The sequence below is a fragment of the Puma concolor genome, chromosome D2 (assembly GCF_028749965.1).
Source record: "Puma concolor isolate L17-30 chromosome D2, mPumCon1.1.hap2, whole genome shotgun sequence".
NCBI classification, from domain to species: domain Eukaryota; kingdom Metazoa; phylum Chordata; class Mammalia; order Carnivora; family Felidae; genus Puma; species Puma concolor.
Window position 1 is genome coordinate 10,073,711 of NC_141677.1, and position 23,944 is coordinate 10,097,654.

General features: G+C 35.6%; 1 protein-coding gene across 7 annotated transcripts in view; it reads left to right on the plus strand.

Moving 5' to 3' along the window:
- LOC147575771 (uncharacterized) overlaps positions 1-23,944 on the plus strand; it is a 400,913-nt gene that overhangs the window by 187,356 nt on the left and 189,613 nt on the right. For 6 of the 7 annotated variants that reach the window (XR_015241538.1, XR_015241539.1, XR_015241536.1 and 3 more), the window contains exon 1: positions 17,522-17,678. The exons of the other annotated variant lie outside the window; for it this stretch is intronic. The gene's annotated coding sequence lies outside the window, so the exon portion shown is untranslated. Of the gene's footprint in view, positions 1-17,521; positions 17,679-23,944 lie in introns of those variants that run through there. 7 annotated transcript variants of the gene reach the window in all.

The following is a 23,944-nucleotide window of genomic DNA, read 5'->3' on the forward strand; positions in this document are numbered from 1 at the left end:
GATTTTGGGAGTAAATTCTCATGATCCATTGCTTACATACAACACCCAGTGCTCATCCCAACAGGTGCCCTCCTCAGTGCCCATCACCCATTTCCTCCCTCCCTCGCAGCCTCACCCCCATCAACCCTCAGTTTGTTCTCTGCGTTCAAGAGTCTCTTATGTTTTGCCTCCTTCTCTATTTGAAACTATTTTCATTGGTGGGTGTTGAATTTTCTTAAATTATTTTTCTTCACCTATTAACATAAGCATATGGTTTTACTACTTTTTTTTCTCTTAATAATGTGCATTATGCTAATTCATCTTTCCATGTGAAACTCCACTTGGTTATGCTGCATTATCTCTTTATATATTGTTGCATTCTATTGGATAAACATATTTTAAAGGATTTTTGCATTTATGTTTGGTGGGGTATTAATATACAATTGTTTTCATCTTTACGGATTTATCATGTTTCATTTTGATTTGTTCGGAAATTGTCTATATCCATGTAACAACTACTAAAAAAAAGATATAGGACATTTCAGTCACAAGAGAAAGTTCTGTCATGCCTCCTCACCCATGGGGAACCACTATTTTAATTTCAATCACTATCAACGTCATTTTGCTTGTTCTAGAACCTCATATCAGTAGGACCATAGTGAATTCTTTTGTGTGTGTCTGTGTGTGTGCGTGTGTGTGTGTGTGTGTGTGTGTGTGTGTGTGTTTTATTTATTTTATTTTATTTATTTAAATTACATCCAAGTTAGTTAGCATTTAGTGCAGCAATGATTTCAGGAGTGGATTCCTTAATGCCCCTTACCCATTTAGCCCATTGCCCCTCTCACAACCCCTCTAGTAACCCTGTTTGTTCTCCACATTTAAGAGTATCTTATGTTTTGTCCCTCTCCCTGATTTTATATTATTTTTGCTTCCCTTTCCTTGTATTCATCTGTTCTATGTCTTAAAGTCTTCATATGAGTGAAGTCATATGATTTTTGTCTTTCTCTGACTGACTAATTTCGCTTAGCATAATACCCTCTAGTTCCATCCACGTAGTTGCAAATGGCAAGATTTCATTCTTTTTGATTGCCGAGTACTGCTCCATTGTATATATATACCACATCTATATCCATTCATCCATCAATAGACATTTGGGCTCTTTCCATACTTTGGCTATTGTTGATAGTGCTGCTATAAACATTGGGGTGCATGTGCACCTTCAAAACAGCATACCTGTATCCCTTGGATAAGTACCTAGTAGTGCAATTGCTGGGTTGTAGGGGAGTTCTATTTTTAGTTTTTTGAGGAACCTCCATACTGTTTTCCAGAGTGGACACACCAACTTTCATTCCTAACAACAATGCACAAGAGATCCTCTTTTTTCCGCATCCTTGCCAACATCTGTTGTTGCCTGAGTTGTTAATGTGAGCCATTCTGACCGGTGTGAGGTGGTATCTCAGTGTGGTTTTGATTTGTATTTCCCTGATGATGAGTGATGTTGAGCATTTTTTCATGTGTCAATTGGCCATCCGGATGTCTTCTTTGGAAAAGTATCTATTCATGTCTTTTGCCTATTTCTTCACTGGATTATTTGTTTTTTTGGGTGTTGAGTTTGGTAAGTTCTTCATAGATTTTGGATACTAACCCTTTATCTGATATGTCATTTGCAAATATGTTCTCCCATTCCATGAGTTGTCTTTAAGTTTTGCTGATTGTTTCCTTTGCTGAGCAGAAACTGTTTATTTTGATGAGGTCCCAATAGTTGTTTTTTTGCTTTTGTTTCCCTTGCCTCTGGAGACGCATTGAGTAAGAAGTTGCTGCAGCCAAGATCAAAGAGGTTTATGCCTGCTTTCTCCTCAAGGATGTTGATGGCTTCCTGTCTTACATTTAGGTCTTTCATCCATTTTGAGTTTATTTTTTGTGTATGGTGTAAGAAAGTGAGGACCATAGTGAATTCTTACATTTAAGTTTTTTTTTTTTTTTACTCAATTTGATACTCTTATGACTCATTAATGTTTTCCCACATCGTGGATTTTTTTTCTTTGTATTACTTAAGAGTAGTTAATTTACTGAATATATTGCAATTATTTTATTCTTTTAATATTTTTAAATTTTTATTTTAGAGGGAGAGACAGAGAGAGTGAGAGAGAGAGAATTTTAAGCAGGCTCCACGCTTAGCAGAGATCCCAACATGGGGCTCGATCCCACAACCCTGGAACCTTGACCTGAGCCAAAAAAGAGTTTATCGCTTAACTGACCGAGTCACCCAGGCACCCCTGCAATTATTTTAAAACATTGTCTTGTTGAAGGACATTTGGCTTATTTCCAGCATTTGATGTCTACGAATAAGACTCCTAGAAATTTTCTTGCAGGTTTTTCTGTTGGGTAAATACCCAGTAGTAGAAATACTAGATCATAAGATAAGTGTGTATTTAAAATGTAAAAAAAGGCTAACAAAAAGTGTTTCAAAGCGGTTATACAATTTGCATTTCTACCAGCAATGTATGAACATTCCGCTTGCTCCCCATCCTCATCAACATTTTGTATTTTCAGTCCTTTTGATTTAAGTTCCTTTACTGGGTATAGAATGTATTTACATATTGTTTTAATTTACATTTTCATGATAACTAATGATAAGAATATTTCTTTGTGGTTATTAGGTATTCACTTACTTTCCTTTTTTAAAATAGTTTTTAATGTTTACTTATTTTTGAGAGAGAGAGACAGAGTGCAAGTGGGGGGGAGGGGCAGAGAGAGTGGGAGACACAGAATCCAAAGCAGGCTCCTGGCTCTGAGCTGTCAGTACAGAGCCTGACGTGGGGCTCAAACTTACAGACTGAGATCATGATCTGAGCCGAAGTCAGAAGCTCAACCGACTGAGCCACCCAGGTGCCCCTCACTTACCTTCCTTTTTAATAATCTTTTCATGTTCTTTACCCATTTTTAAGTAGATTCTTTTTCTTTTATTATTTTAGTGTTACTTTACATTTTATAGATATTGGTCTTTTGCCTGACTTTGGCCTACAAAAAAGTAGAAGCGGAAGATCTTAATTCTGATGAAGTTCAGTGATCTTTCTTTTCCTTTGTAATTCATGATCTTTATATCTTATATTAAAAAAAAAACAAACAAACTTTGCTTATACCCAGTTTGCAAAACTATCATCTTATGCTTTCCTTTAAAAACTATGCCGTTCTAGGGGCGCCTGGGTGGCTTGGTCGGTTAAGTGTCCGACTTCAGCTCAGGTCATGATCTCACGGTCCGTGAGTTCAAGCCCCGCATGGGGCTCTGTGCTGGCAGCTCAGAGTCTGGAGCCTGTTTCAGATTCTGTGTCTCCCTCTCTCTCTGCCCCTCCGCTGTTCATGCTCTGTCTCTCTCTGTCTCAAAAATAAATAAACGTTAAAAAAAATTTTTTTTAAACTATGCCGTTCTAGCATTCATATTTATGCTTATGATGTACCTTGAATTAATTTTTGTATATGAAACATGATAGTGATAGAGGTTCTTGTTTTCATACAGATACCCAATATTACAAAAGTTCTTAATTAAAATGATTTTCCTTTTTTAAAATGTAATTGAGGGGCACCTGGGTAGCTCGATCAGTTAAATGTTCGACTCTTGAGTTTGGCTCAAGTCGTGATTTCACGGTTCATAAGTTTGAACCCTGCGTTGGGGGTCTGCATAGACAGCATGGAGCCTGATTAAGATTCTCTCTCTCTCCCTCTCTCTCCGCCCCTCCCCTTTCACATGTATGTGTGCAAGTGCAGTTTCTCTCTCTAAATAAATAAACTTAAAAAAAATTCAATGAGCTATATAGGTTTGATTCTATTTCTGGACTATTTATTCTGTTCCAGTGATACATTTGGCTGTCCTTTAACCAATGCTCTACTATCTTGATGACTATAGCTCTGTAGTAAGTTTTGAAAGCAGATAATATTGAGAGTCTTTCAACTAATTTTTTTCTCTTCTCCTTTCTCCTTCCTTTTCTTCTCCTCCTCCTCCTCCTCTTCTCCTCCTCATCCTCCTCCTTCTCCTCTTCCTCCTTCCTGTTATTCTAGATCATTTGCATTTCAATATTAATTTGAGAAGTAATGTGCCAATATATTTTTTAAAAGGCTGTGGGATTTTGAGATTGCATTGAATCTGTAAATCAGTTCCATGAACATTGTCTATGTTTCTATTAATTTGTCCCCTCTGATTCCTCTCAACAATTTTTAGTAGTGTGTAGATCTTGCATATCTTTTGTTAAATTTATTCATGTACACTTGATGGGATATTTTTATTTAGGTAATTTTAAATTTAATTTCAAATTGTTTATGACTATTATAGAAATATAAAGTTAATTTTATCCTGAATCATTATTTTAATTTATTAATAATGATAGATTTTTAAATAAATTGCGTAATGTGGCCTACATACACAGTCATGTTAACTGTGAATACTGACAGTTTACTTACTCCTTTTCACACTTTGTCATTTTTTTTGTTATTATCCTTATGAATCACTTTATTTTTTAAACTTTTGTTTTGATTAAAATGTTTTCTTTATTTTTTTCTTAATGGCTTTAATAAAATATAATTGCCTAAATAAACTGTACATATTTAAATTGTACAATCTGAAAAGTTTTGGCATATCTGTGAAATCATTGCCACAATTAAGATAATTAGCATACCAGTTACCCCCAAAAGTTTCCTCTTGCCTTTTGTAACCCTTCCCAATTGCCTTTCCTCACACCCATCACTATTCCCCATTTCTGTTGGGTTGCTTTCTGTCACGATCAATTTTTTTTTTAATAGGATCTACACCCAATGTGGGGCTTGAACTCACAACCCTAAGATCAAGAATTGTATGCTTTACTGGCAGCCCACCAGATGCCCCCATCCCTACAGATTAATTAGCATTTTCTAGAATTGCAGTTTAATTAAATTGTACAGTATACACGTTTTTTTGTCTACTTCCTTTACTCAGCAAAACTGTTTTGAAATTCATCCATATTATAGTCTGTATATGTAGTTCCTTCTCTTTTTTTTTTTTTTTGCTGAAGAGTATTTTATTGTAAGAATGTACTACAATTTTTTGTCTCTCACTTGTTTATAAATATCTGGACTATTTCCAGTTTTTGGCTATTAGTAATAATGCTTCTATGTACACTTGCATGAAAGTCTTTGTAAAGGCATAGTTTTTAATGGCTAGATCACATGGGAATATACATTTCCAAACTATTTTCCAATATTGTGCCTTCTTATATTCCAATAATGTATGAGACATCAAATTTTACCAAGTATTTGTCAGTATTTGGTATGGGTAGTCTTTTAAAATTTTAGATATTCTAATATGTGTGTAGTGATAATTCATTATAGTTTGAATTTGTATTTCCATAATGAAATATTTTATAAACTTATATATGACATGAAATCATAATAAATTAGAAAGTTGAAAAATGACACATTTGTAAGGAAAAAGAGTGACAAAAACACAATTATTTATTCTTTAACAGTTTTGAGTGGAATAATTATTATATATACATTACAGTTGCAATATCTTGGCACTAGTAAATTTAATTTTTTTCACTGTCTTAAGCTGAAAGTATATTTGGATATTAAAATATAAGAATTATCATCTATTATCATGTATTCCAAATACTTCTTTCCCCTAAAAGATTTTTTTTCTGAATATTCCTCTAGTTTCCTAGCGCACACATACTTTAAAGAATTAAAGGAAGGTACCATTGTTGGAAAACATGTCAGACTGAAATTTTAAAAATTCTTAAAAGTACTATTCTTCTAATACAACTACCATATGATTTAATATCCTTAGTACATATCCAGGTAGTAGTGAATAATTTATTTCATATGATAGGTGTCCAATTAAATTTAGTACTATTGTCAAAAACTTTGTTGTATATTGTCTACTAGAATTCCTTATAGGAATTAAGGACACCTAGGTGGTTCAGTTGGTTGAGCATTGGACTCTTCATTTTGGCTCAGGTCATGACCCAGGGTCATGGGATCAAGCCGCACATTGGGGTCCACACTGAGCGTGGTGCCTGCTTAAGGTTCTGTCTCTCTCTCCTTCTGTCCCTCTCCCCCAACATGTGTACTGTCTCCCTCTCTCTCTCTCTCTCTCAAATTAAAATATATATATATATTATAGAAGTCTTTACAGGAATTAAATCCACAACCTTAACTATGTTAAAGACAATATCTAACCATTTGAGATGACTTATATTGGCCTAGTTTCTGTTGGAAATATGGAATAATGCTGAATATTCCTAAATTTTGGACTCAGCACACCTGGGTTTGATTTTGAGGTCTGATATTTATTAAGTATATAATTTTGATAGGGAATTTAATCTCACTTCACTTGCATAATTTCTAAAGTTGCATTAATTTTTTATATGTCAAAAACAATAAATATAAATTTATAGGCATATAACTGACAGAAAGTATATCAATCAACATACGTTTCTGTCATGTGGTAGTCATAGTATTAAACCCAGAAATTTGTTTGTTTGTTTGTTTGTTTATTTATTTATTTATTTAAAATTTTTAGTGTTTATTTATTTTTGAGAGAGAGAGAGCATGAGCATGGGAGGGTCAGAGAGGGGCATACACACAATCAGAAGCAGGCTCCAGACTGAGCTGTCAGTACAGAACCTGACATGGGACTTGAACTCACGGACTGCGAGATCATGACCTAAGCTGAAGTCTGACGCTCGACCAACTGAGCCACCCAGGCGTCCCTAAAGACAGAAGTTTAGATGTGAGATTCTTGCTTTCAAGGGAACTTTGTTATAGCAGAGACGTCTATGCTAAAGACATGAGAATTTAATAAGAATATCTAACTAAAGAGTTGAACAAACAAATGAATAAAAGAGATAATGTACCAGGCAGAAAAATACTCTTTGGGGAAAAGCTAGTAATTGAAAGAAAATAGAGTTAAAATTTTACATTATGGCTAAATTAGGGATGGCTTAAGCTGAGCTGGAGGGTTGAGCTGGAGACAGCTCAGAGACCGTGTACATGTTAAGGATATTGGGTTTTCTAAAATGACTGGACAATTAGGTTAAAATGTACCAAACTGCCATTTTTGCAGATGAAAACATCTATTTGGTTCAACCTCAATAAATAATAATAAATTATAAAATGTAGTTAATAGTAGTATCAAACATATAGGAATAGATGTTTGCATCAGCCAGTATTTTTGAAATGCTTTGAAAGATGTGGTATACAAGTGTTAGCTGTATTTGCACAAAGGTAGTGACAATGATGATGGGAACAAGATGACAGGTAAGAGATTAAGTTTAGAGGGGTGCCTGGGCAGCTCAGTGGGTTAAGCAACTGACTCTTGATTTTGGTTCAGGTCATAATCTCATGGTCGTGGGATGGAGTGCTGCATCAGGCTCTGTGCTGAGTGTGGAGCCTGCTTAAGATTCTCCCCCTTCCTCTGCCCCTCCCCGGCTTGTGTGCAAGCTCTCTCTCTCTCTCTCTCAAAAAAAAAAAAAAAGAGAGAGAGAGAGAGATAATGGAGATAATGTTTAGAAAGTGAGATATAATTTGGCAATTTTTTGCTTACAAAAGAGATGGAATGAATGGGAGGTTTAAAGGATGACCTTCAGGTTCTTGGCTTGATGCAAATGACTACCATTTTTCCTCAACATGAACAGTATTAAGATACATCTAGGGAAGCTCACTTCTGGACATGAGGAGTTAGTAATGGCAATGGGATGTGGCCATAGAGGTGTTTGGTGAACTACTAAACGGGTAAGTGTTGTCAGGAAATATGGATATAGGATTGCTAGCACGTAGATGCTAATTGAAGGCATGTGAAAGTGTGAGCGGTGGGTGTCCTGGGGAGAGTGTGGGCAGTGGAGTGGGATACTGGAGGTGTTTTGCCATTATCTCTGAAATACACCTGCTTTGAAAGGATGGATGGGAGGATGGAAAAACAGAGTAAGCATCTAAATGAGAGTGACCTGAAAACAGGAGAATATATTGTCTTAGAAGTCAGAGGAGGAACATATTTTAAGAAGAGATCATCCAATGTGGGAAGCAACCAGACTTATTGAAAGTCAGTTCACGGGTCACGGGTGAATTCTGCACCGCTGCTTTCCCACCATGCAAGCTGTGTCCTCCCGCTTACTTTCTGCCAAGGAATGCACTTCAGGTCTCACTGAAAGGGAGCACAGTGTGCGAAAATCAAGGCAAGAAGATTGTTATTTATGATACGATCCTTGATGAAAGCCGGGAATGATAGTTTTAATACATTCCAAATGAGACACATGCTTATTTTTTTTCCTGCACTAAATGACTACAGGTGTGGCTAAGATAAAGGCATAAGAAAAGCATACAGTTTGAAAATAAAAAATTCTCAAGTTGAAAACTTGAACCAAAGTCCTTATCATTCACTGAAAATAGAGAGGGAAAGAATGTCAATCTTTTAATTCACAACTGAGCAAATAAAATGAATATCATAAGTAAAGATTTCTGGAGAAGCGAATACCCCAGAATAATGATGAAATATATGGACCATGCAGTGGAGGCCAAGTGCCTCATTTAACTTATGGTGTCTTTTGAGAAAGAATATTGATCTGAATGCAACATTGGTCTATGCGATGTTTTTGCCACAATTTCATGGCATAATTTTCAGCCTAGTTTGGAAATTGTGTGTATCCCTAATCATTTAAATTAAGGAATAATTTATGGAAAATTTGCAGTTTCAAAAGTTATGACTACCTAATGGAAGATATTTTATAATCTGGTTTCTAGATTATACCTTTTTAGGGTGTGAAACAGCAAATTATATTTTTTTTTCCAAAATTTCTACTTTCTAAAATTAAGCATCAAGGTAATAGAAAATTTGCACTTATGGAAATTTATATTGCAAATTAGCTTGCACTAATCTGAACACTAATGATTAAATATTATTTATGTTTATGGTATGAGGGGGTGGTCATTAATGATGCCATATAAAATAACTGATTTTATATAGCTTATATAGCATTTAATTCTGTTGCCTAAAATTGGAGCGCTAACCTTACTATACTCTTATCCAAGAAAATGGTATGAAATAATGTGTTATCATCAATAAATGTAGATGAGCTGGGCAAGGGTTAGCAGGGCAATTCCTTACAGGTTCCTTGCAGAGTCAGCTCGTTTCATTATTGAGTGCTAAAAAATTGATGTCCTGGTTTAACAGGCTGAGCAAGCACTTTGTGTCTCCTGTATTACTTTGGAGGGGCGGGGGAGGGATAGGAGATGAGCTCCATCAGTAGTTGGCAAAAAGCAGAAGACATGGCAGCAACCTAAATGGAGTGGCTGTAAGGTGGAAACTATTAGAGACTTAGTTTATCAGGAGGTTAATTGGAGGAAGAAAATAAATGCTAGGAGAGCTTATAAGAGGAAATGAACAAAGTAAGCAAAGTGCAAGTAAATGTGCAGAACAGAAGAAATTGGGAAAGTGTTACTCTACTCACCCAGAGATGGACCATCACGAATTTTGAAATACCCACCAGAATTGATGAAATTAACATTTCTGAATATGAACTCTTATGGTTAGCTCAAATATCTAATGTAAGAACACTCTATAGAAATGGGAGTGAAATAATTTGAGCATTTGAGAGGTCTACAGCTTTAATGAAATGAAAATGATTTGGGGGTGGGGATTTTAAAATATTTTATTAATTTATAATCTGAAATCATGCCAGGCACAGTAAAGTGAATTATCACTAACATTAGTTATCATTTTCCAATTCGCAGATCTCCACTATGGCTTCCATTAAACTGACATGGCAGATATATTAGCAACATTTTTCCTCCAAGGTCTGATTGGATATTCTTTAAATAGATGAGCTGGATGTCACCTTAACATTGGGGAATGCTAAGATCAAGTCCACAGATAGGGATAAGATCAAGTTTCATTTAGAAAGGTAATAACAATAGAAGAAAACATGCAAGAAATCACAGCCTTCTTCGATGAGCTTTAGAAGGAAAGCTTCATTCTCTAGTGCCCTTTTGGTCAGAAAGAACAATAACATTTAATTTCTACCTCCTTTGAAGACTATTTTAAAGCAGCCTTTAGTACTTACCTAAATAACCTGACTACCTGTTCAAAACTTCATTTCTCAGAACCTTCTCAGATTCTGTTAAAACTAATGTGAACACTCAAACGAAACAAAACAGAAACAAAAACCTAAGTGAACACTTACACTATGGTATTAAACCTTAAAAAATATTCTTTGGAATATCTAGGGTGATAACTGGTAACTGATGACTTTGATTTCTGTTGATTACTCCACTCCCCAAATAGAACACCAAATATATTATTTCTGATGTTTGTTTTAGGAATTTTTCCATAATATGTATAGGAATTTGAAATAGTAATCCAACATAGAAGGAAAAAAAAAAAGAAAAAACATGGCACACTGGCTTGTTGAGCATTGGAAAGTGATCAAGAGCAGGGGCAAATTTTGGGCATATCTTTTCCTGGCAATGTGACAACCCTCTTCTTCAGTTCCCTTTTCTGGAAGTGGGAATTTCGTAGTACCTACTTCATGTAGTTGTGAGGACTCGATAAGATAATGTGTGTAAAGAAATAAAATAACAACCTATTTTCTATAGTGGCAAATATATTTATATTTTTTTCTACTATTGCCTAAAGTAAACCAGGATTGCTGACTAAATTATAAATGACAAAAAAATCGGAATAATCTATAGTTGCGAGATCTATGTAGGTTATTAACAAAATAACATTGTTTCTTAATTTACATAGAAAATCGGCTTCTTCTGTTAAGGTGGCTACAAAAATACCATAGGTGGTTTATAAACAATAGAAATTTCTCAGTCCTGGAGGCTGGAGGTCCAAGAGAGAGACACTAGTGATTTAGTGTCTGGTAAGAGCCCACGTCCTCGCTCATAAACACTATCTTCTCTCTGTGTCCTCACGTGGCAGAAGGGGTGGCAGAACTCTCTAGAGTCCCTTTTATAAAAAGGGCACTGGCCACCATCATGCTGTAATCACCTTCCAAAGTCCCCCACCTTTAGATATCATCACATTGGGGATTAGGTTTCAACATGTGAATTTTCAGAGGATACAAACATTCAGTCTGTAGTAACAATCCAGAAAATATGTCCATATGAATGGGAAGACTGTCTCTTACAATCGTAGTCCAGGGATTTTGTTTGTTGCCCAATAGAATATTCTGTGATGACTAATGTGTTCTATAATCTCTACTGTCCACTATACAGTGTCTAGCCTCATATTACTCTTGAGCCCTTGAAATGTGGCTAGTTTATTTTTTTTTTAAGCTTACTTAAAGTTTGTTTATTTTTGAGAGTAGGGGAGTGACAGAGAAATAGAGGGAGAGAGAGAGAATCCCAAGCAGGCTCTGTGCTGATATCTCAGAGCGTGACGAAGGGCTTGAAACTATGAACCCCAAGATCGTAGCCTGAGCTGAAATTAAGAGTTGGACATTTAACCGACTGAGCCACCTAGGTTCCCCAAAATATGGCTAGTTTAAATGATGAACTAAATTTTTAATTTTAATTAGTTTAAATTTAAATAGCCATGTGTGTCTTGTGGCTATCATATAGAATATCACAGATATAAAAGATATAATGGGGACATTGGAAATATATTTTTAAAGTTCTATTTTGCTTTGTTTATAAGTTACAAAAAGACTACACAATATATTCAACATATTTGCATGCTATGTAAACAATAATAAAGGAAAAACTGCCTATAGCAGTTTCAGAATATATAAGAAGCAAAATACATAGGAAACAATCTCTCATAAAACCTAAATAGATTTTCTCCCAGGTTTCAGATGAATATGTATAAAAACTCAGTGCACTTTTGTTTTTTGAATATTGAATATTATCATAATGTGTAAAAATCAGGGAGTTTTGAAAAATAGATGCTTATCATGGTCAATGTTTTTTAAGATCATTGTGTCCCTCTGACAATGGAGGAGAACTTGTTTTGTATTTCGACAAAAGATATAACCGATATCAGACAAATTCAAATTAACAGATATTCCACAAAATAGCTGATCACTTCTCTTCAAAATTGTTGAAAATTGCCTAAGTCACTAGGAGCTGGCTCAGATTGGAATGTAATGTGGGAGACTAGATTGGGTTTTGGAACAGAAGAAAAAAGTACATTATGAGAGGAAAATGGTGACATTTGAGTAATATTTTTTAGTTCGGTTAATAGTGCTTTGGATAATAATTGTTGCTTACTTATATAAATTGCTAACATTAGGGGCAGCTCAGGGAAGGGAATATGTGAATTCTGTAATACTTCATACCTCCTTTGTAAATCTAATTTATTTCAAAATTAAGAAGATATTGCCAAAATACATAGCTTTAAACATAAGCTTTCAGTTAATTTTCTTGAACTAAATAAAACTTCAGTTAACATTATGTACCTTTATCCCCACTGTACTCCTCCTGCCCATTTCCATTTAGCTTAAGGATAATAAGAACACATATCATACAAATTGTGTGTCCTCAGGAAGATTGCTTAATCTCTCTGAGGTTTTGTTCCTTCACTTAAAAAATCAAATAAAAATATGTTCCCTGTCTAACTCATAGGATGGTTGCCAGATTCAGATAAGGGTTAAGAAAGTATAATTTAGCCCTAATGCTATTTTTTTTTTCCTTATGGAGCCTGAAACTCTAAACTTCACTGATTTTTTCTATAAATATTTAATGAGTTTCTAGTACAGCTTACAAAATCATAGCTTTTAAAGTGTGCAAATCTAGTGGAGAAGACAAAAGAGACCAAATCCTACAGGATTTCATGGTAAGGGAATCTTATTCCAGATTTTGGGTATCAAAAAATTTCCCAGAGGTGAATGTGAATCTGAAATATAAAAAGAATTAATAGGTGTTATGAGATGAAAAAAGATGTTCCCCAGTGAAAGGTGCAAAGAGCAAAAGACATAGGGTAGCCTATTTAGGAAAGAAACTTTAACATGACTAGACAGTAGTGAAGTGAACCATGGGAATTTTAATGGCCTTTGTTTAAGTTAAGACAGAAACTATATCATGAAGACTCTTATGCACCATGCTAAAGGACTTATTTTATCTTTAAGGTTTTGGGGAGGCAATGCAGATTTTAAACACTTTTTGGGGGGCCTGCCATTACAATTACATTTTGGGAAAATCATTTTATTGAGATGTGGAAGAGACATCAGTGAACTTGTATGATTTATCAAGGATGACTGAAAACAAGCTTCGGTAGGAATTGCAAAGTATATATAGGTGCTACTCCTGTTGGGTTGGTAGTGGGAGCAGGGAAGAGAAGAATTCATAGATTTAAGGAGAAATAACTGGTCAGCTTTATGAACTCGGTGGATACTGGGGATGAGAGTAGGTAATGAGTGGAAAAAGGATAAACTATAAGCCTCTGACTTGAATGAACAACGGGGTCATCATCAAAGAAAGGAGTTACATTGGTAACATAAAAATTGAACTTGTCAGAATACAGTAGTTATACTCTTAAAAAAAATGAAGATACCTAGTGGTCAGTTAATTATGCAAGGTTATATATATCAGGGATAAAGTTGTGTACGAAAATGTGGAATTAGAAGTTGTCAGTCAGGGTGCCTTGTTGCTCTCCATTGTATTGTGGCTCAGATTATGATCTCATGGTTCATGAGATGGAGCCCTGCATCCAATTCTGTGCTGGTGGCATGGAGCCTGCTTGGGATTCTCTCTCTCTCTCTCTCTCTCTCTCTCTCTCTCTGCTCCTCCCCTACTTGTCCTTTTCTCTCTCTCTCTCTCTCTCAAAATAAATAAACTTAAAAAAAGAAGTTTTCCATTAATATATGTAGTTGCAAGTAAAGAACAGTAGAAGATTACTAGTGGAAAGTATACATCCTGAGAAGAAATAAGAGCTGGGGGATGAAATAAAAAAAGAGTCTATGGAGGAGTGTTGAGAAGGAGTAGCAAGGAAGTTGAAGAAACATGAAACATGGAGAAGTTTTACAAGAAAATTCATTAGTAATGACACATACTGAAAGGTGGCCAAGTCATTGACTTGGCACTTGGTTGTTTACTAGCAACCTGGAAAATGGACTTGGTAGAATAGCAAGATCCAGAACGCATGAAGGGAAGAGTAAATGGGACAATAGTAAAACCGGAAAGACAACTACAGTTAATTTTTTCAAGAAGCTATCCTAAGCTTGTTTCCTTAGCTAAACAAAACTGTTTAACTTAATTACCTCGAGGAACTCTTAGCAGCTTTTAAATCTCATGGGAATAGTACTGAATGAACCCACTGCATCACTTCTCTGTAAGTTGTGTATTGGGACCAAATGATCCGAATTCTTAGATGGTCTGATCATGTAAAAACCATGTCCTTTTTGAATTCTCCAATCAGCTTACACATTAATGATGACCATGATCAAGAAGGCTATTAATATCTTATTGTCTTTAGTTTTGTCAGAGAATTTGATAAGAATCTGATTCAGCACTATCTCATTTCTCTACCCAAGTAATAATCACACTCTTTAGCTCTTTTCTATTTATTTTTGTGGGGAAATATAAATAAAATGTAGTCTAATTTCTGTTTGTTTAAATTTATCTTGGGGCACCTGGGTGGCTCAGTCGGTTAAGCATCTGACTTCGGCTCAGGTCATGATCTCATAGTTCGTGGGCTCGAGCCCTGCACTGGGCTCTGTGCTGATGGCTCAGAGCCTGGAGCCTGCTTCAGATTCTGTGTCTCCTGTCTCTGACCTTCTTGGCTCACACTCTGTCTCTCTCAAAAATAAACATTAAAAAAATTTTTAAGTAGTAAATTTATCTTTAAAATAAATTATTAGGGATTACTTTATATGCTGTAAGTTTCTGCTAAGTGTTTTACCATAAAACAGTGTGAAATGTTCAAATCCCGTGGTAGAAAATGTTTCTCCAGACCAACTGGTAATTCTTGCATGTTTCTTGGCATACCAATCAATAACAGATATGAAGACATAGCAGGTGCTGACTAGTGTCACTGAAAAGGAAGTGCTGGTTTCCTGAAGTAGGTGGTCCAAGGTTTTTTTATGTTGATTTCTTTTAACCCTTCCACTGTCCTGTCTTCCCTCTCTTTTTCCTCCTCCTCCACTCACATATCTACATTGCCACAAACACAGGTATTTGATCAACTAATTCATGGTATCATGATTAGGCACTATACAGATCCATATGATTTTTTTAAAAATAGCTTGGAAATCATTGGAGTTTGTTATTTTTGTTTATTATTAAGCATGTGCTCATTTGCCTTGATTCTGATCTTATTTCTTCTTAGAAACTAGATTATCCTATTCAAACATTTCTTAATACAGACCCCATTCTTGCAGCTACTTTAAGAAAATACACACTTTAAGCTCATAGACTTTTACTAGTCTGCACTCTGATTCAAAAGTGATTTTTTATTTCTTTGTATTTACTCAAACATTTTTCTGCAGATGTGTATACCCTAGTTTAAAATAATGATGGTGATGATGGTGATGATGATAATTATGATGATAATGATGGTGATGATGATGATGGTGTTGATGATGATATGATGATGACGATGATGATGATGATAGTGATGATGATGATGATGATGATAGTGATGATGATGATGGTGATGATCATGGTGGTGGTGGTGATGATGGTGATAGTGATAATGATGGTGATGATGATGACAGTGATGGTGGTAGTGATGGTGGTGATGAAGATGATTGTGGTGATGATGGTGGTGATGTGATGATAGTGATGATGATAATAATAATAACAAAACTATGCATTTTACCACAGGGGAGAAAAAAAAAAAACTTCTACAAGTGTCCAAAGTAAGTGATAGACTAAGAGAATTAAAAAATAATTTAGAGCCGTTTTTGAATTCAGAAGAATTAATAAATATTCATTGATAATCTATCACATGTAAGACACAAAAGTGATACTCATGCCATGCTGCTGGTCCAAGGACCATATATTAAGAGCCATTGCTTTATATTTATTTCTTCTCTTCTCTTAACTTTTATACTCTATGCAGGAGCCACAGTGGACTTCTTGAAAGTCCTCAGATACACTATTGGGTTTTATCTCCAGGCCTTCTTACAGTCTGCTGTTCTACCTGGAACACAGTTATTGGGCCACTCCCATGCTACTGCCTTTTTTCCTACCCCTCACTTCTTCAATTTTTCCTGTTCCTCAGTAATGAAGGTGTTACCTTTGTCATGTGCTCCAACAAGACAGTCTACCTTTTTAATCTTAGCATTTATATTGCATCAAAATGACCTTTGCATCCCCAACAAGATTGCAAACTTCCTAAGGACTGGAGTCTGTGTTGCACATCACCGAGTGCTTACCCCAATGCTTGGTACATACCTCTGAGATCACTGTATACTTATTAAATCACTTTTAAAAATTTTCTAGTTTATGGGATGCCTGGGTGGCTTAGTCAGTTAAGCATCTGACTCTTGATTTTGGCTCAGGTCATGATCTCATGGTTTGTGGGTTTGAGCCCCACATTGGGCTCCATGCTGACATCACAGAGCCTGCTTGAGATTCTTTCTCTCTCTCCACCCCTCCCCCACTCATGCTTTCTCTCTCTCTTTCTCTCTCTCTCTGTCTCTTTAAATAAATAAACTGGGGTACTTGGGTGGCTCAGTTGGGTAAGTGTCCAACTTTGGCTCAGGTCAGATTTCACTGTTCGTGAGTTCAAGCCCCTCGTTGGGGTTCAAAAATAAATAAACATTAAAAATTTTTTAATAAATAAATAAAATTTAAAAATAATAAAAATTTGTGTATTGCTGCATTACTCTTTTCTTATGGGTAGTATCTGAGCCATTCGTTTGAAAGTTTTAATTGTATATTACAGTGCATCTTTTCAGGTGTTGTTTTAGAATGAACTCAAAACTAGATGTTTGTGTTGTTCATAGAAATTATCTAAAACAATATAAAAATCCCGAGAACTGAATAAAATTTCTCTTAAAGAGACAAAACATCAGAATATCACAGTGAATTCAAACTGAGTATGTATCACCTGGGCAAAACCAGCTTTGTTTCTAAATGGTATGAAACAACATTATTTAAACAGTAGAGGAAAAATGAAATGGTAAATTATATGAAAAGTTCTTTATTATAAGACTCTTACATGCAACAAAAAATTTGTTTAAATGATAAAACCAGATTGTTTTTAGTTTAGACGTTTTGCCAATGAGGAAAATGAAGACAAGGGAGATTAAGTCATTTATTGTAAACCACAAAGCTATTTACTTACTGGCACAAGTTGGAACAGAATATGACTTTCTTTAATTCAGAATTATAACTACTTTTTCATCAAAATGCATTTCATTTGCATTCCAAACTATGCTTCCAAATTGTGATTATATTGATGACAGCCATTCATCTTTTCTAAATAAATATATTTAGCTTAATCTGAATATTTACAGGTGAAAAAGGATTAGGATATTCTCATTAGTAAGAGATTTAAATTATTTGTTTATTTAATGTTTTTATTTATTTTTGACAGAGAGAGAGAGAGAGTAGGGTAGGGGCAGAGAGAGAGAGAGAGAGAGAGAGAGACAGAATCTGAAGCAGGCTCCAGGCTCTGAGCTGTTAGCACAGTGCTGAATGTGGGGCTCGAACCCACGAACCGTAAGATCATGACCTGAACCAAAGTCAGCGCTTAACTGACTGAGCCACCCAGGCATCCCTGAATGGTAAGAGATTTAAATGTAATTTGTATCTAATAAGCAAGAAAACTAACAGAAAGCAAGTAGGCCTTACTAAAAATAATTAATACAATCATCTCATGAGGACATAAACTAATTTGAGCTCTACAATGTGTTGTACTGTACAACTCCACAATACACTGAGTAGATGATCCATGAAAATACACCCACATGCACATAGTCTTTCAGAGTCTGAATTTAATTGTTCTTTCTAAAAAATGGAAGCATTGAACTATGTGTTCTTTAAGATCTCACCTGAGTTTTAAAACTTTCAAACAGTTACAACTGATATGAACTGATACTGATTTTATGACAAAGCAGAGAATGTTAAGTGTTAAATGATAGCACAGTAAAGACATACTGTGAGAACTGGAGAAGAACTAATTTCCTTCAGCTCTTTTCTTCTTGCCATTGGTCTTTACATCTGGGTATACCAGTCATACTCTTGGAATTATATAATCTGTTAATAAGGCAACAAGAAAACACAATACAAAACCCTCACCCAACTTTCTAAAAAAAAAAATACACAGGAACATAAGAATGATACCAACACCTGAAAAATGCACACTTTGAGGTCCCCAGACATCTCAGAAGGAGCGGTTGCACGCGTGTGTCCCTTTGAAACCTCTTAGAATCAGCTAGATAGTGTCCCTTCTGCCTATACCACTATGGAGTCTGGATTTTTTTCTCTCAAGAAATAAAATCTGAGAAACTACAGATTGTCAGGATTCGCAGGTAAAATGAAAAGTACTGTTGAGGTTCAGGAATATAAGCACTGAGAGTCTAAATAGCCTGAAAGTTTTCCTAGCCCTCTTGTTCTACCTTATCCACAAAAATACAGGTGCCAGGAGAATTTTCTCCAGACAGAACATTCCTGGAGATCTTAACATTTGGGATTCCCGCTGGGAAATTAGCTCCCTGTTTGCCCTACGGGAAGAGCTGCATGTTAGTAAATCTTGCCCATGGGCATAGAACTTGCAGGCAACACCATTAGTCTGTGAAAAACAACAAAGGATTATATTTCAGGGAATGTGGCCAACTAAGGGGAGTTAGTCCCTCTCCACTGTAAACACATAGACAGTCTTGATTAAGCAATTACATGTTAAATTTACCACATTGTTCTTTCTGATACATGTATGTTTTATTAGAAAATCAATCAAAATCTCAAGCTTCCAGTGACAAAGAAAGGAAACAGGTTGAGAGCATTAATGAGAGCGGATGTCGAATAACCCAGATGGATTTGGCCCTGCTTTCCACTTCTTGTGATCATTTAGGCCTAAGTGTAACTCTATTAGTAGACAGTATCATGTACACAGAAGTCCACAGTAAAACTTTCTTCGTAATGAAGAATATGTAACAATGAGCCTTGACCCAATATAACACCATGTATTTTTATACTACTATAGTATAAATATATATGTAATAACATATGTACATATACACGAGGTAATACTACGTTTTATAAATATCAGCATTTCTACTCTAATGATGTATTTAGGGAGGTACTTCCAGCAAATAGTCATGCCTCATTTTTTTTCTTCCATGTCAAGAAAAAAATACGAGAAATATCATCTAAGTATAAACTCTTACCCTGACCTCTAGTCACTGTTTTGTTTTTTAACTTTAGCCTATCTGCTAAATTGTTTTGATGATCCTTCTTGTATATAAGGTGAAACCAAAGTAATACCAAATAATTGTAACTATGGTGTAAAAATAATTTTATTTTTGTTTATTACCTAGAAAAAATGGTATCAGTGTATTTTTTCAAACCATTCAGAGTGAGTTCCGAAATATTAAAATACCAGTTTCCAAAAGATTATAAGGTTCAGTACTCTGAGTTTTCTATATATTAGTTTTCTTAATATAAAAATATATCTAATAGATATGTTGGATTCAGAGGGGGTTTATAAATGCTTTGGTTTTTCTCCAACTGCAGACATCTGGCAGGATCATTCATGTCTTCCCATCCTGGGTGACATCTCAGGCACACACATTATTTTTCTAGAAATTGAAAGAGGTGAAGGAGTCAAGAGAGAAAAGGGACAGGTTATATGTGTGCTTGTTTTTTTATTCATGTGGTTGTTTGCTCACATTCAGTGGTCCTGCTCTTCCAGTTCTTTCTTCATTGGTCATAAATGCTCAAGGTGTAGCTCACTCCACATCTTATTAGGGGATAAGGGAATGCAAGCTATGTTCTTTGGTGGGTTCTTGGGAGAAACAATACTAAGTTTCATGACATGGATAATGCACATTTTGGCTAATGTCTTGCCACCTGCTTCCTATTTCAGTTCCTTTGCCAAAAAGCAAACCTATACCTTCAAAATAGTCGGGTCTCCTAATCTTGACATTATGCCTACTTGGGAGGAATACCTCTGGGTGACTCAGTTCAGCTGTCATCCAAGGCATTCATGTGCCAGGGGACTCCCATCTTTGAATGTCAATTCAGGACGGTCCCCATCTCCTTCTCTACTCAGCCCATCATGGAAACTACTCCAGATCATTTCATATTTTGATAATTCTTAAGACAGTAAGGTTGGCTCCAGTTTCTGTTTTCACATGTCTTCAAACCAGTAGACGCATAACCTTCACCAATAACTTTCTAAGTACATTCCATTTTTGTGGTGTTGCTGGGGTATGCCAGAGAGCCTCTAAACACAGTTTCCTCTTCTTTTATATAGCCCAATCTCTGTGAAAGATATTCGTGGAGCTCTGCTTACCTTGCATAGCCATAACATTATGTAAAGTTTGATACTGTATGAGATAAATCATCCACCTTCATCAACTTCAAAATTGATTTTGCTATTTTTAATAACTTGTTCTTCAATATGAATTTTATGAGAAATATCCATGTGTCATTGTAAAATACTTCTGAGGTTGTTAGAATTACATTTAACTTATACATTATTGTAGAGAAAATCTGCATAAGATATTGAATTCTTCCATTTATGAACACGGTTTAATTCTACAATAAGATTCTCATTTGTTGATTTCAGTAGAAATTTATAACTTTCTTTGAAAAGCTCTTGCACATTTTTATTTAATTATATGGCATTTTCAGCTATTGTTGCCATAGCATATAAAAACGATTTTGTTTTACTGTGGTGGAATATGCATATAAAATTGACTGTTTAGATAATTTTTGAGGGTACAGTTTAGTGGTACTAAATGCATTCACACTGTTGTACAACCATCACAAGAACTTTTTCATAATATCAAACCAAAGGATACTTTTTTAAAGTTTATTTATTATTTTGAAAGAGAGCAGAGTGGGTGCATGTGCATGAGTGCACAAACATGAGTGAGGGAGGGGCAGAGAGAGAGAGGGAGAGAGAGAATCCCAGCCCAGAGTCTGATATAGGCCAGAACTCATGAACTGTGACATCATGACCTGAACTGAAATCATGGGTTGGACATTTAACCAACTGAGCCACCCACTCCCCCTCAAAACAAATTACACCTTTTAAAGTTAGATTGCCTAATTCTTTTTTTTTTTTTTTTTTTACTGTAAAGGACAACTATTAATTTTGTGATTATTTTGTATTTGGAAAACCATTAAGGGTCTATTATTTATTCCAATAATTTATCTCTACATTCTTTTGGATTTGTTATATAGAACGTTGTCTTAAAATACTGACTGCTTTTTTTTCTCCCATATTTTATATTACCTTTATTTCTGTATTCCAAATCTTGGGTATTTTCCTCACTTCTTTCTTAAATTTTTACCAATTTCCTTCTGGGTATATTTAGCATTTAACTCAGTGACTGAGATTTTAAGTTCTAGATTTTCTTTTTCTGAAATCTACATATTCCTTTGTTCATAGATCTTGTTCTTTCATTATGATTTCTCTTCTTCATATGTTGCCAATTTATTTATTTTTGAGGAAAGAGAGAGGAGTACAAGCAGGGGAAAGGGAGAGACAGAGACAGAGAATCCTAAGCAGGCTCTGTGCTGTCAGCACAGAGCGAGATGCGTGGCTCAGACTCAAGGACTGTGAGATCATGACTTGAGCCAGTCAGATGCTTAACTGACTGAGCCACCCAGGTGCCCCTATATGTTGCTAAGAGTTTTTTATTTTTATTTTTTTTACACTTATTTATTTTTGATAGAGACAGAGCCCAAGTGGGGGGAGGGGCAGAGAGAAGGAGACACAGAATCCGAAGCAGGCTCCAGGCTCCGAGCTGTCAGCACAGAGCCCGACGCGGGGCTGGAACTCACAAACTGCGAGATCATGACCTGATCTGAAGTCGGTGGCTCAACAGACTGCCACCCAGGCGCCCCGCTAATACTTCTAAATAGCTTTTACATCACGTTAAAATTGTTTTTCTATTTCACTTTTTCTGGGTGCTAATCTTCTCCTAGGTTGTGCTTGTGTTCTCTTCATCATGGTAAAATGTTTAGCATTGATGGATTGACTGATTTTGCTGATAGCTCATCTTTAGCTGCTTCTTCCTCTCCTGTGGTTATCTCATAAGACACAATATTAACTGTTCCTAGAGAGTAATTTCACGTTTTGTTTTTCATGAATTGCTCAGTGGATTTCACGAAAAAGGTATCTTATATGTCCTTTTATATTAATTATTGGCTTGTAGATGTCTAAACAAAGGGAATGTGACAATTTGGGGCTCAGTGCTTGCACCTGGTAGATGCTCTTTTTCTACATCCTGGGTTCAAGTTAAAGCCAAACTTTCTATTCTTATCTTGAGCTGCACATGGGTTCCTTTTCATTCCCTGCCCCAGGGGGAGAAGACTGCCAGGCTCCTAGTTGTGCAGACAACTCATTCTAGAGTCTGATTTTGCTTGGGCCTAGGGAAAAGCTCTTAATGCCATTTATCACAAGGATAACCCAGACGGCCAATCGTTATATCCCATTTCTAACCTACTTCTCTCAGACTGCATATACTCTGGGTTTTGAGCTTTGACAAATTCTTTTCTTTTTAAAAATTTTTATGCTATAATAAAAAATATGTTCCTTTTGTATTGGGTCCAGGATTTCTATTGGGTAGAAGAAAGTCTATTCTGCTTATTGTATTTTATTTTATATTCCTCATTCATAAAATTTAAATAATAAATATTGCATGGCAATTTGGGTTCAAACAGGAAAACATATTTTTATGGCAAACATGAGAATCAAAACCAAGTGGCTTTGGAAAGTTAGAAACACTAATTTGATAATTACTGTGTGCTTCTCTGCCACAAGAGAATTAAAAAAGAAAAACAACAACAACAAAAAAAAAAAAACCCAAAAAATAACACCAAAGAATCAGAAGTCAGTCAACCTATGGTGATATGGAGGTTACCTGTACTCAAAATTATTGTCTTCATGTTTATTTATTTTTGAGAGAGAGAGAGAGAGATAGACTGTGAGTGGGGGAGGAGCAGAGATAGAGGGAGACACAGAATCTGAAGCAGGCACCAGGCTCTGGGCTGTCTGCACAGAGTCTCATGCAGGGCTCGAACCACAAATTGTGAGATCATGACCTGAGCTGAAGTCGGATGCTTAACCAACTGAGCCACCCAGGGGCCCCTTAAAAATATTCTCTTATTCTGAAGATAGAGACCCTGTATTTCCATTAGCCAAGAAGGTCTCACAAGATTCCTATTTCTGAATTTTCTCTTGAGAATGTTTTCTTGTGTATCCACATGTGGAATTTTAACTATACAACCAAAGTCCAAATACGCCTGAACTGTCAGTAATTAACTTTCTAACTCCACATTTTATCAACTCTCCTGGCAGAACTTGCTTTACAGGATACAGTGTTGTAAACTCTATTGCTTTTCATAATTAGAACCACTTAAAGAGTATCATTTCTCTTAGGAATTCTCATAATTTTACTAGGAGATACTGCATTGAGAATACAAAATGCAAGTTTCAAGTGTTCTTTTAATTCAAGTTCTGAGAATAGTTGTTGGGTCCTGAATCTTCAAGTTTGACCACATTTTAATAAACAGAAAGATGCTGGAAGAGGCTGAGAGATAATCAAGTCTAACCACTTCGTTTGAGAGTGAATATCCTTATTTATGCAGGTTTGTCTATAGGCCAAATGGAATGCCTCTCATTCCTCTGCTTTTAGAAAAGAAGAAGTCCCAAAGTAATTTGACTAAAGTACAATAAGTCTATCTCTGTTCTATTTCAATGCTGGACATTGCAGAATACATTTTTCAAATTTTTTTGAATGCTGACACTTTGAGAAATTCCAGAGCAGCATAAAAAAATACAGCACAAGGAAGAGTGAGAAACAAAGGCATAAGGATT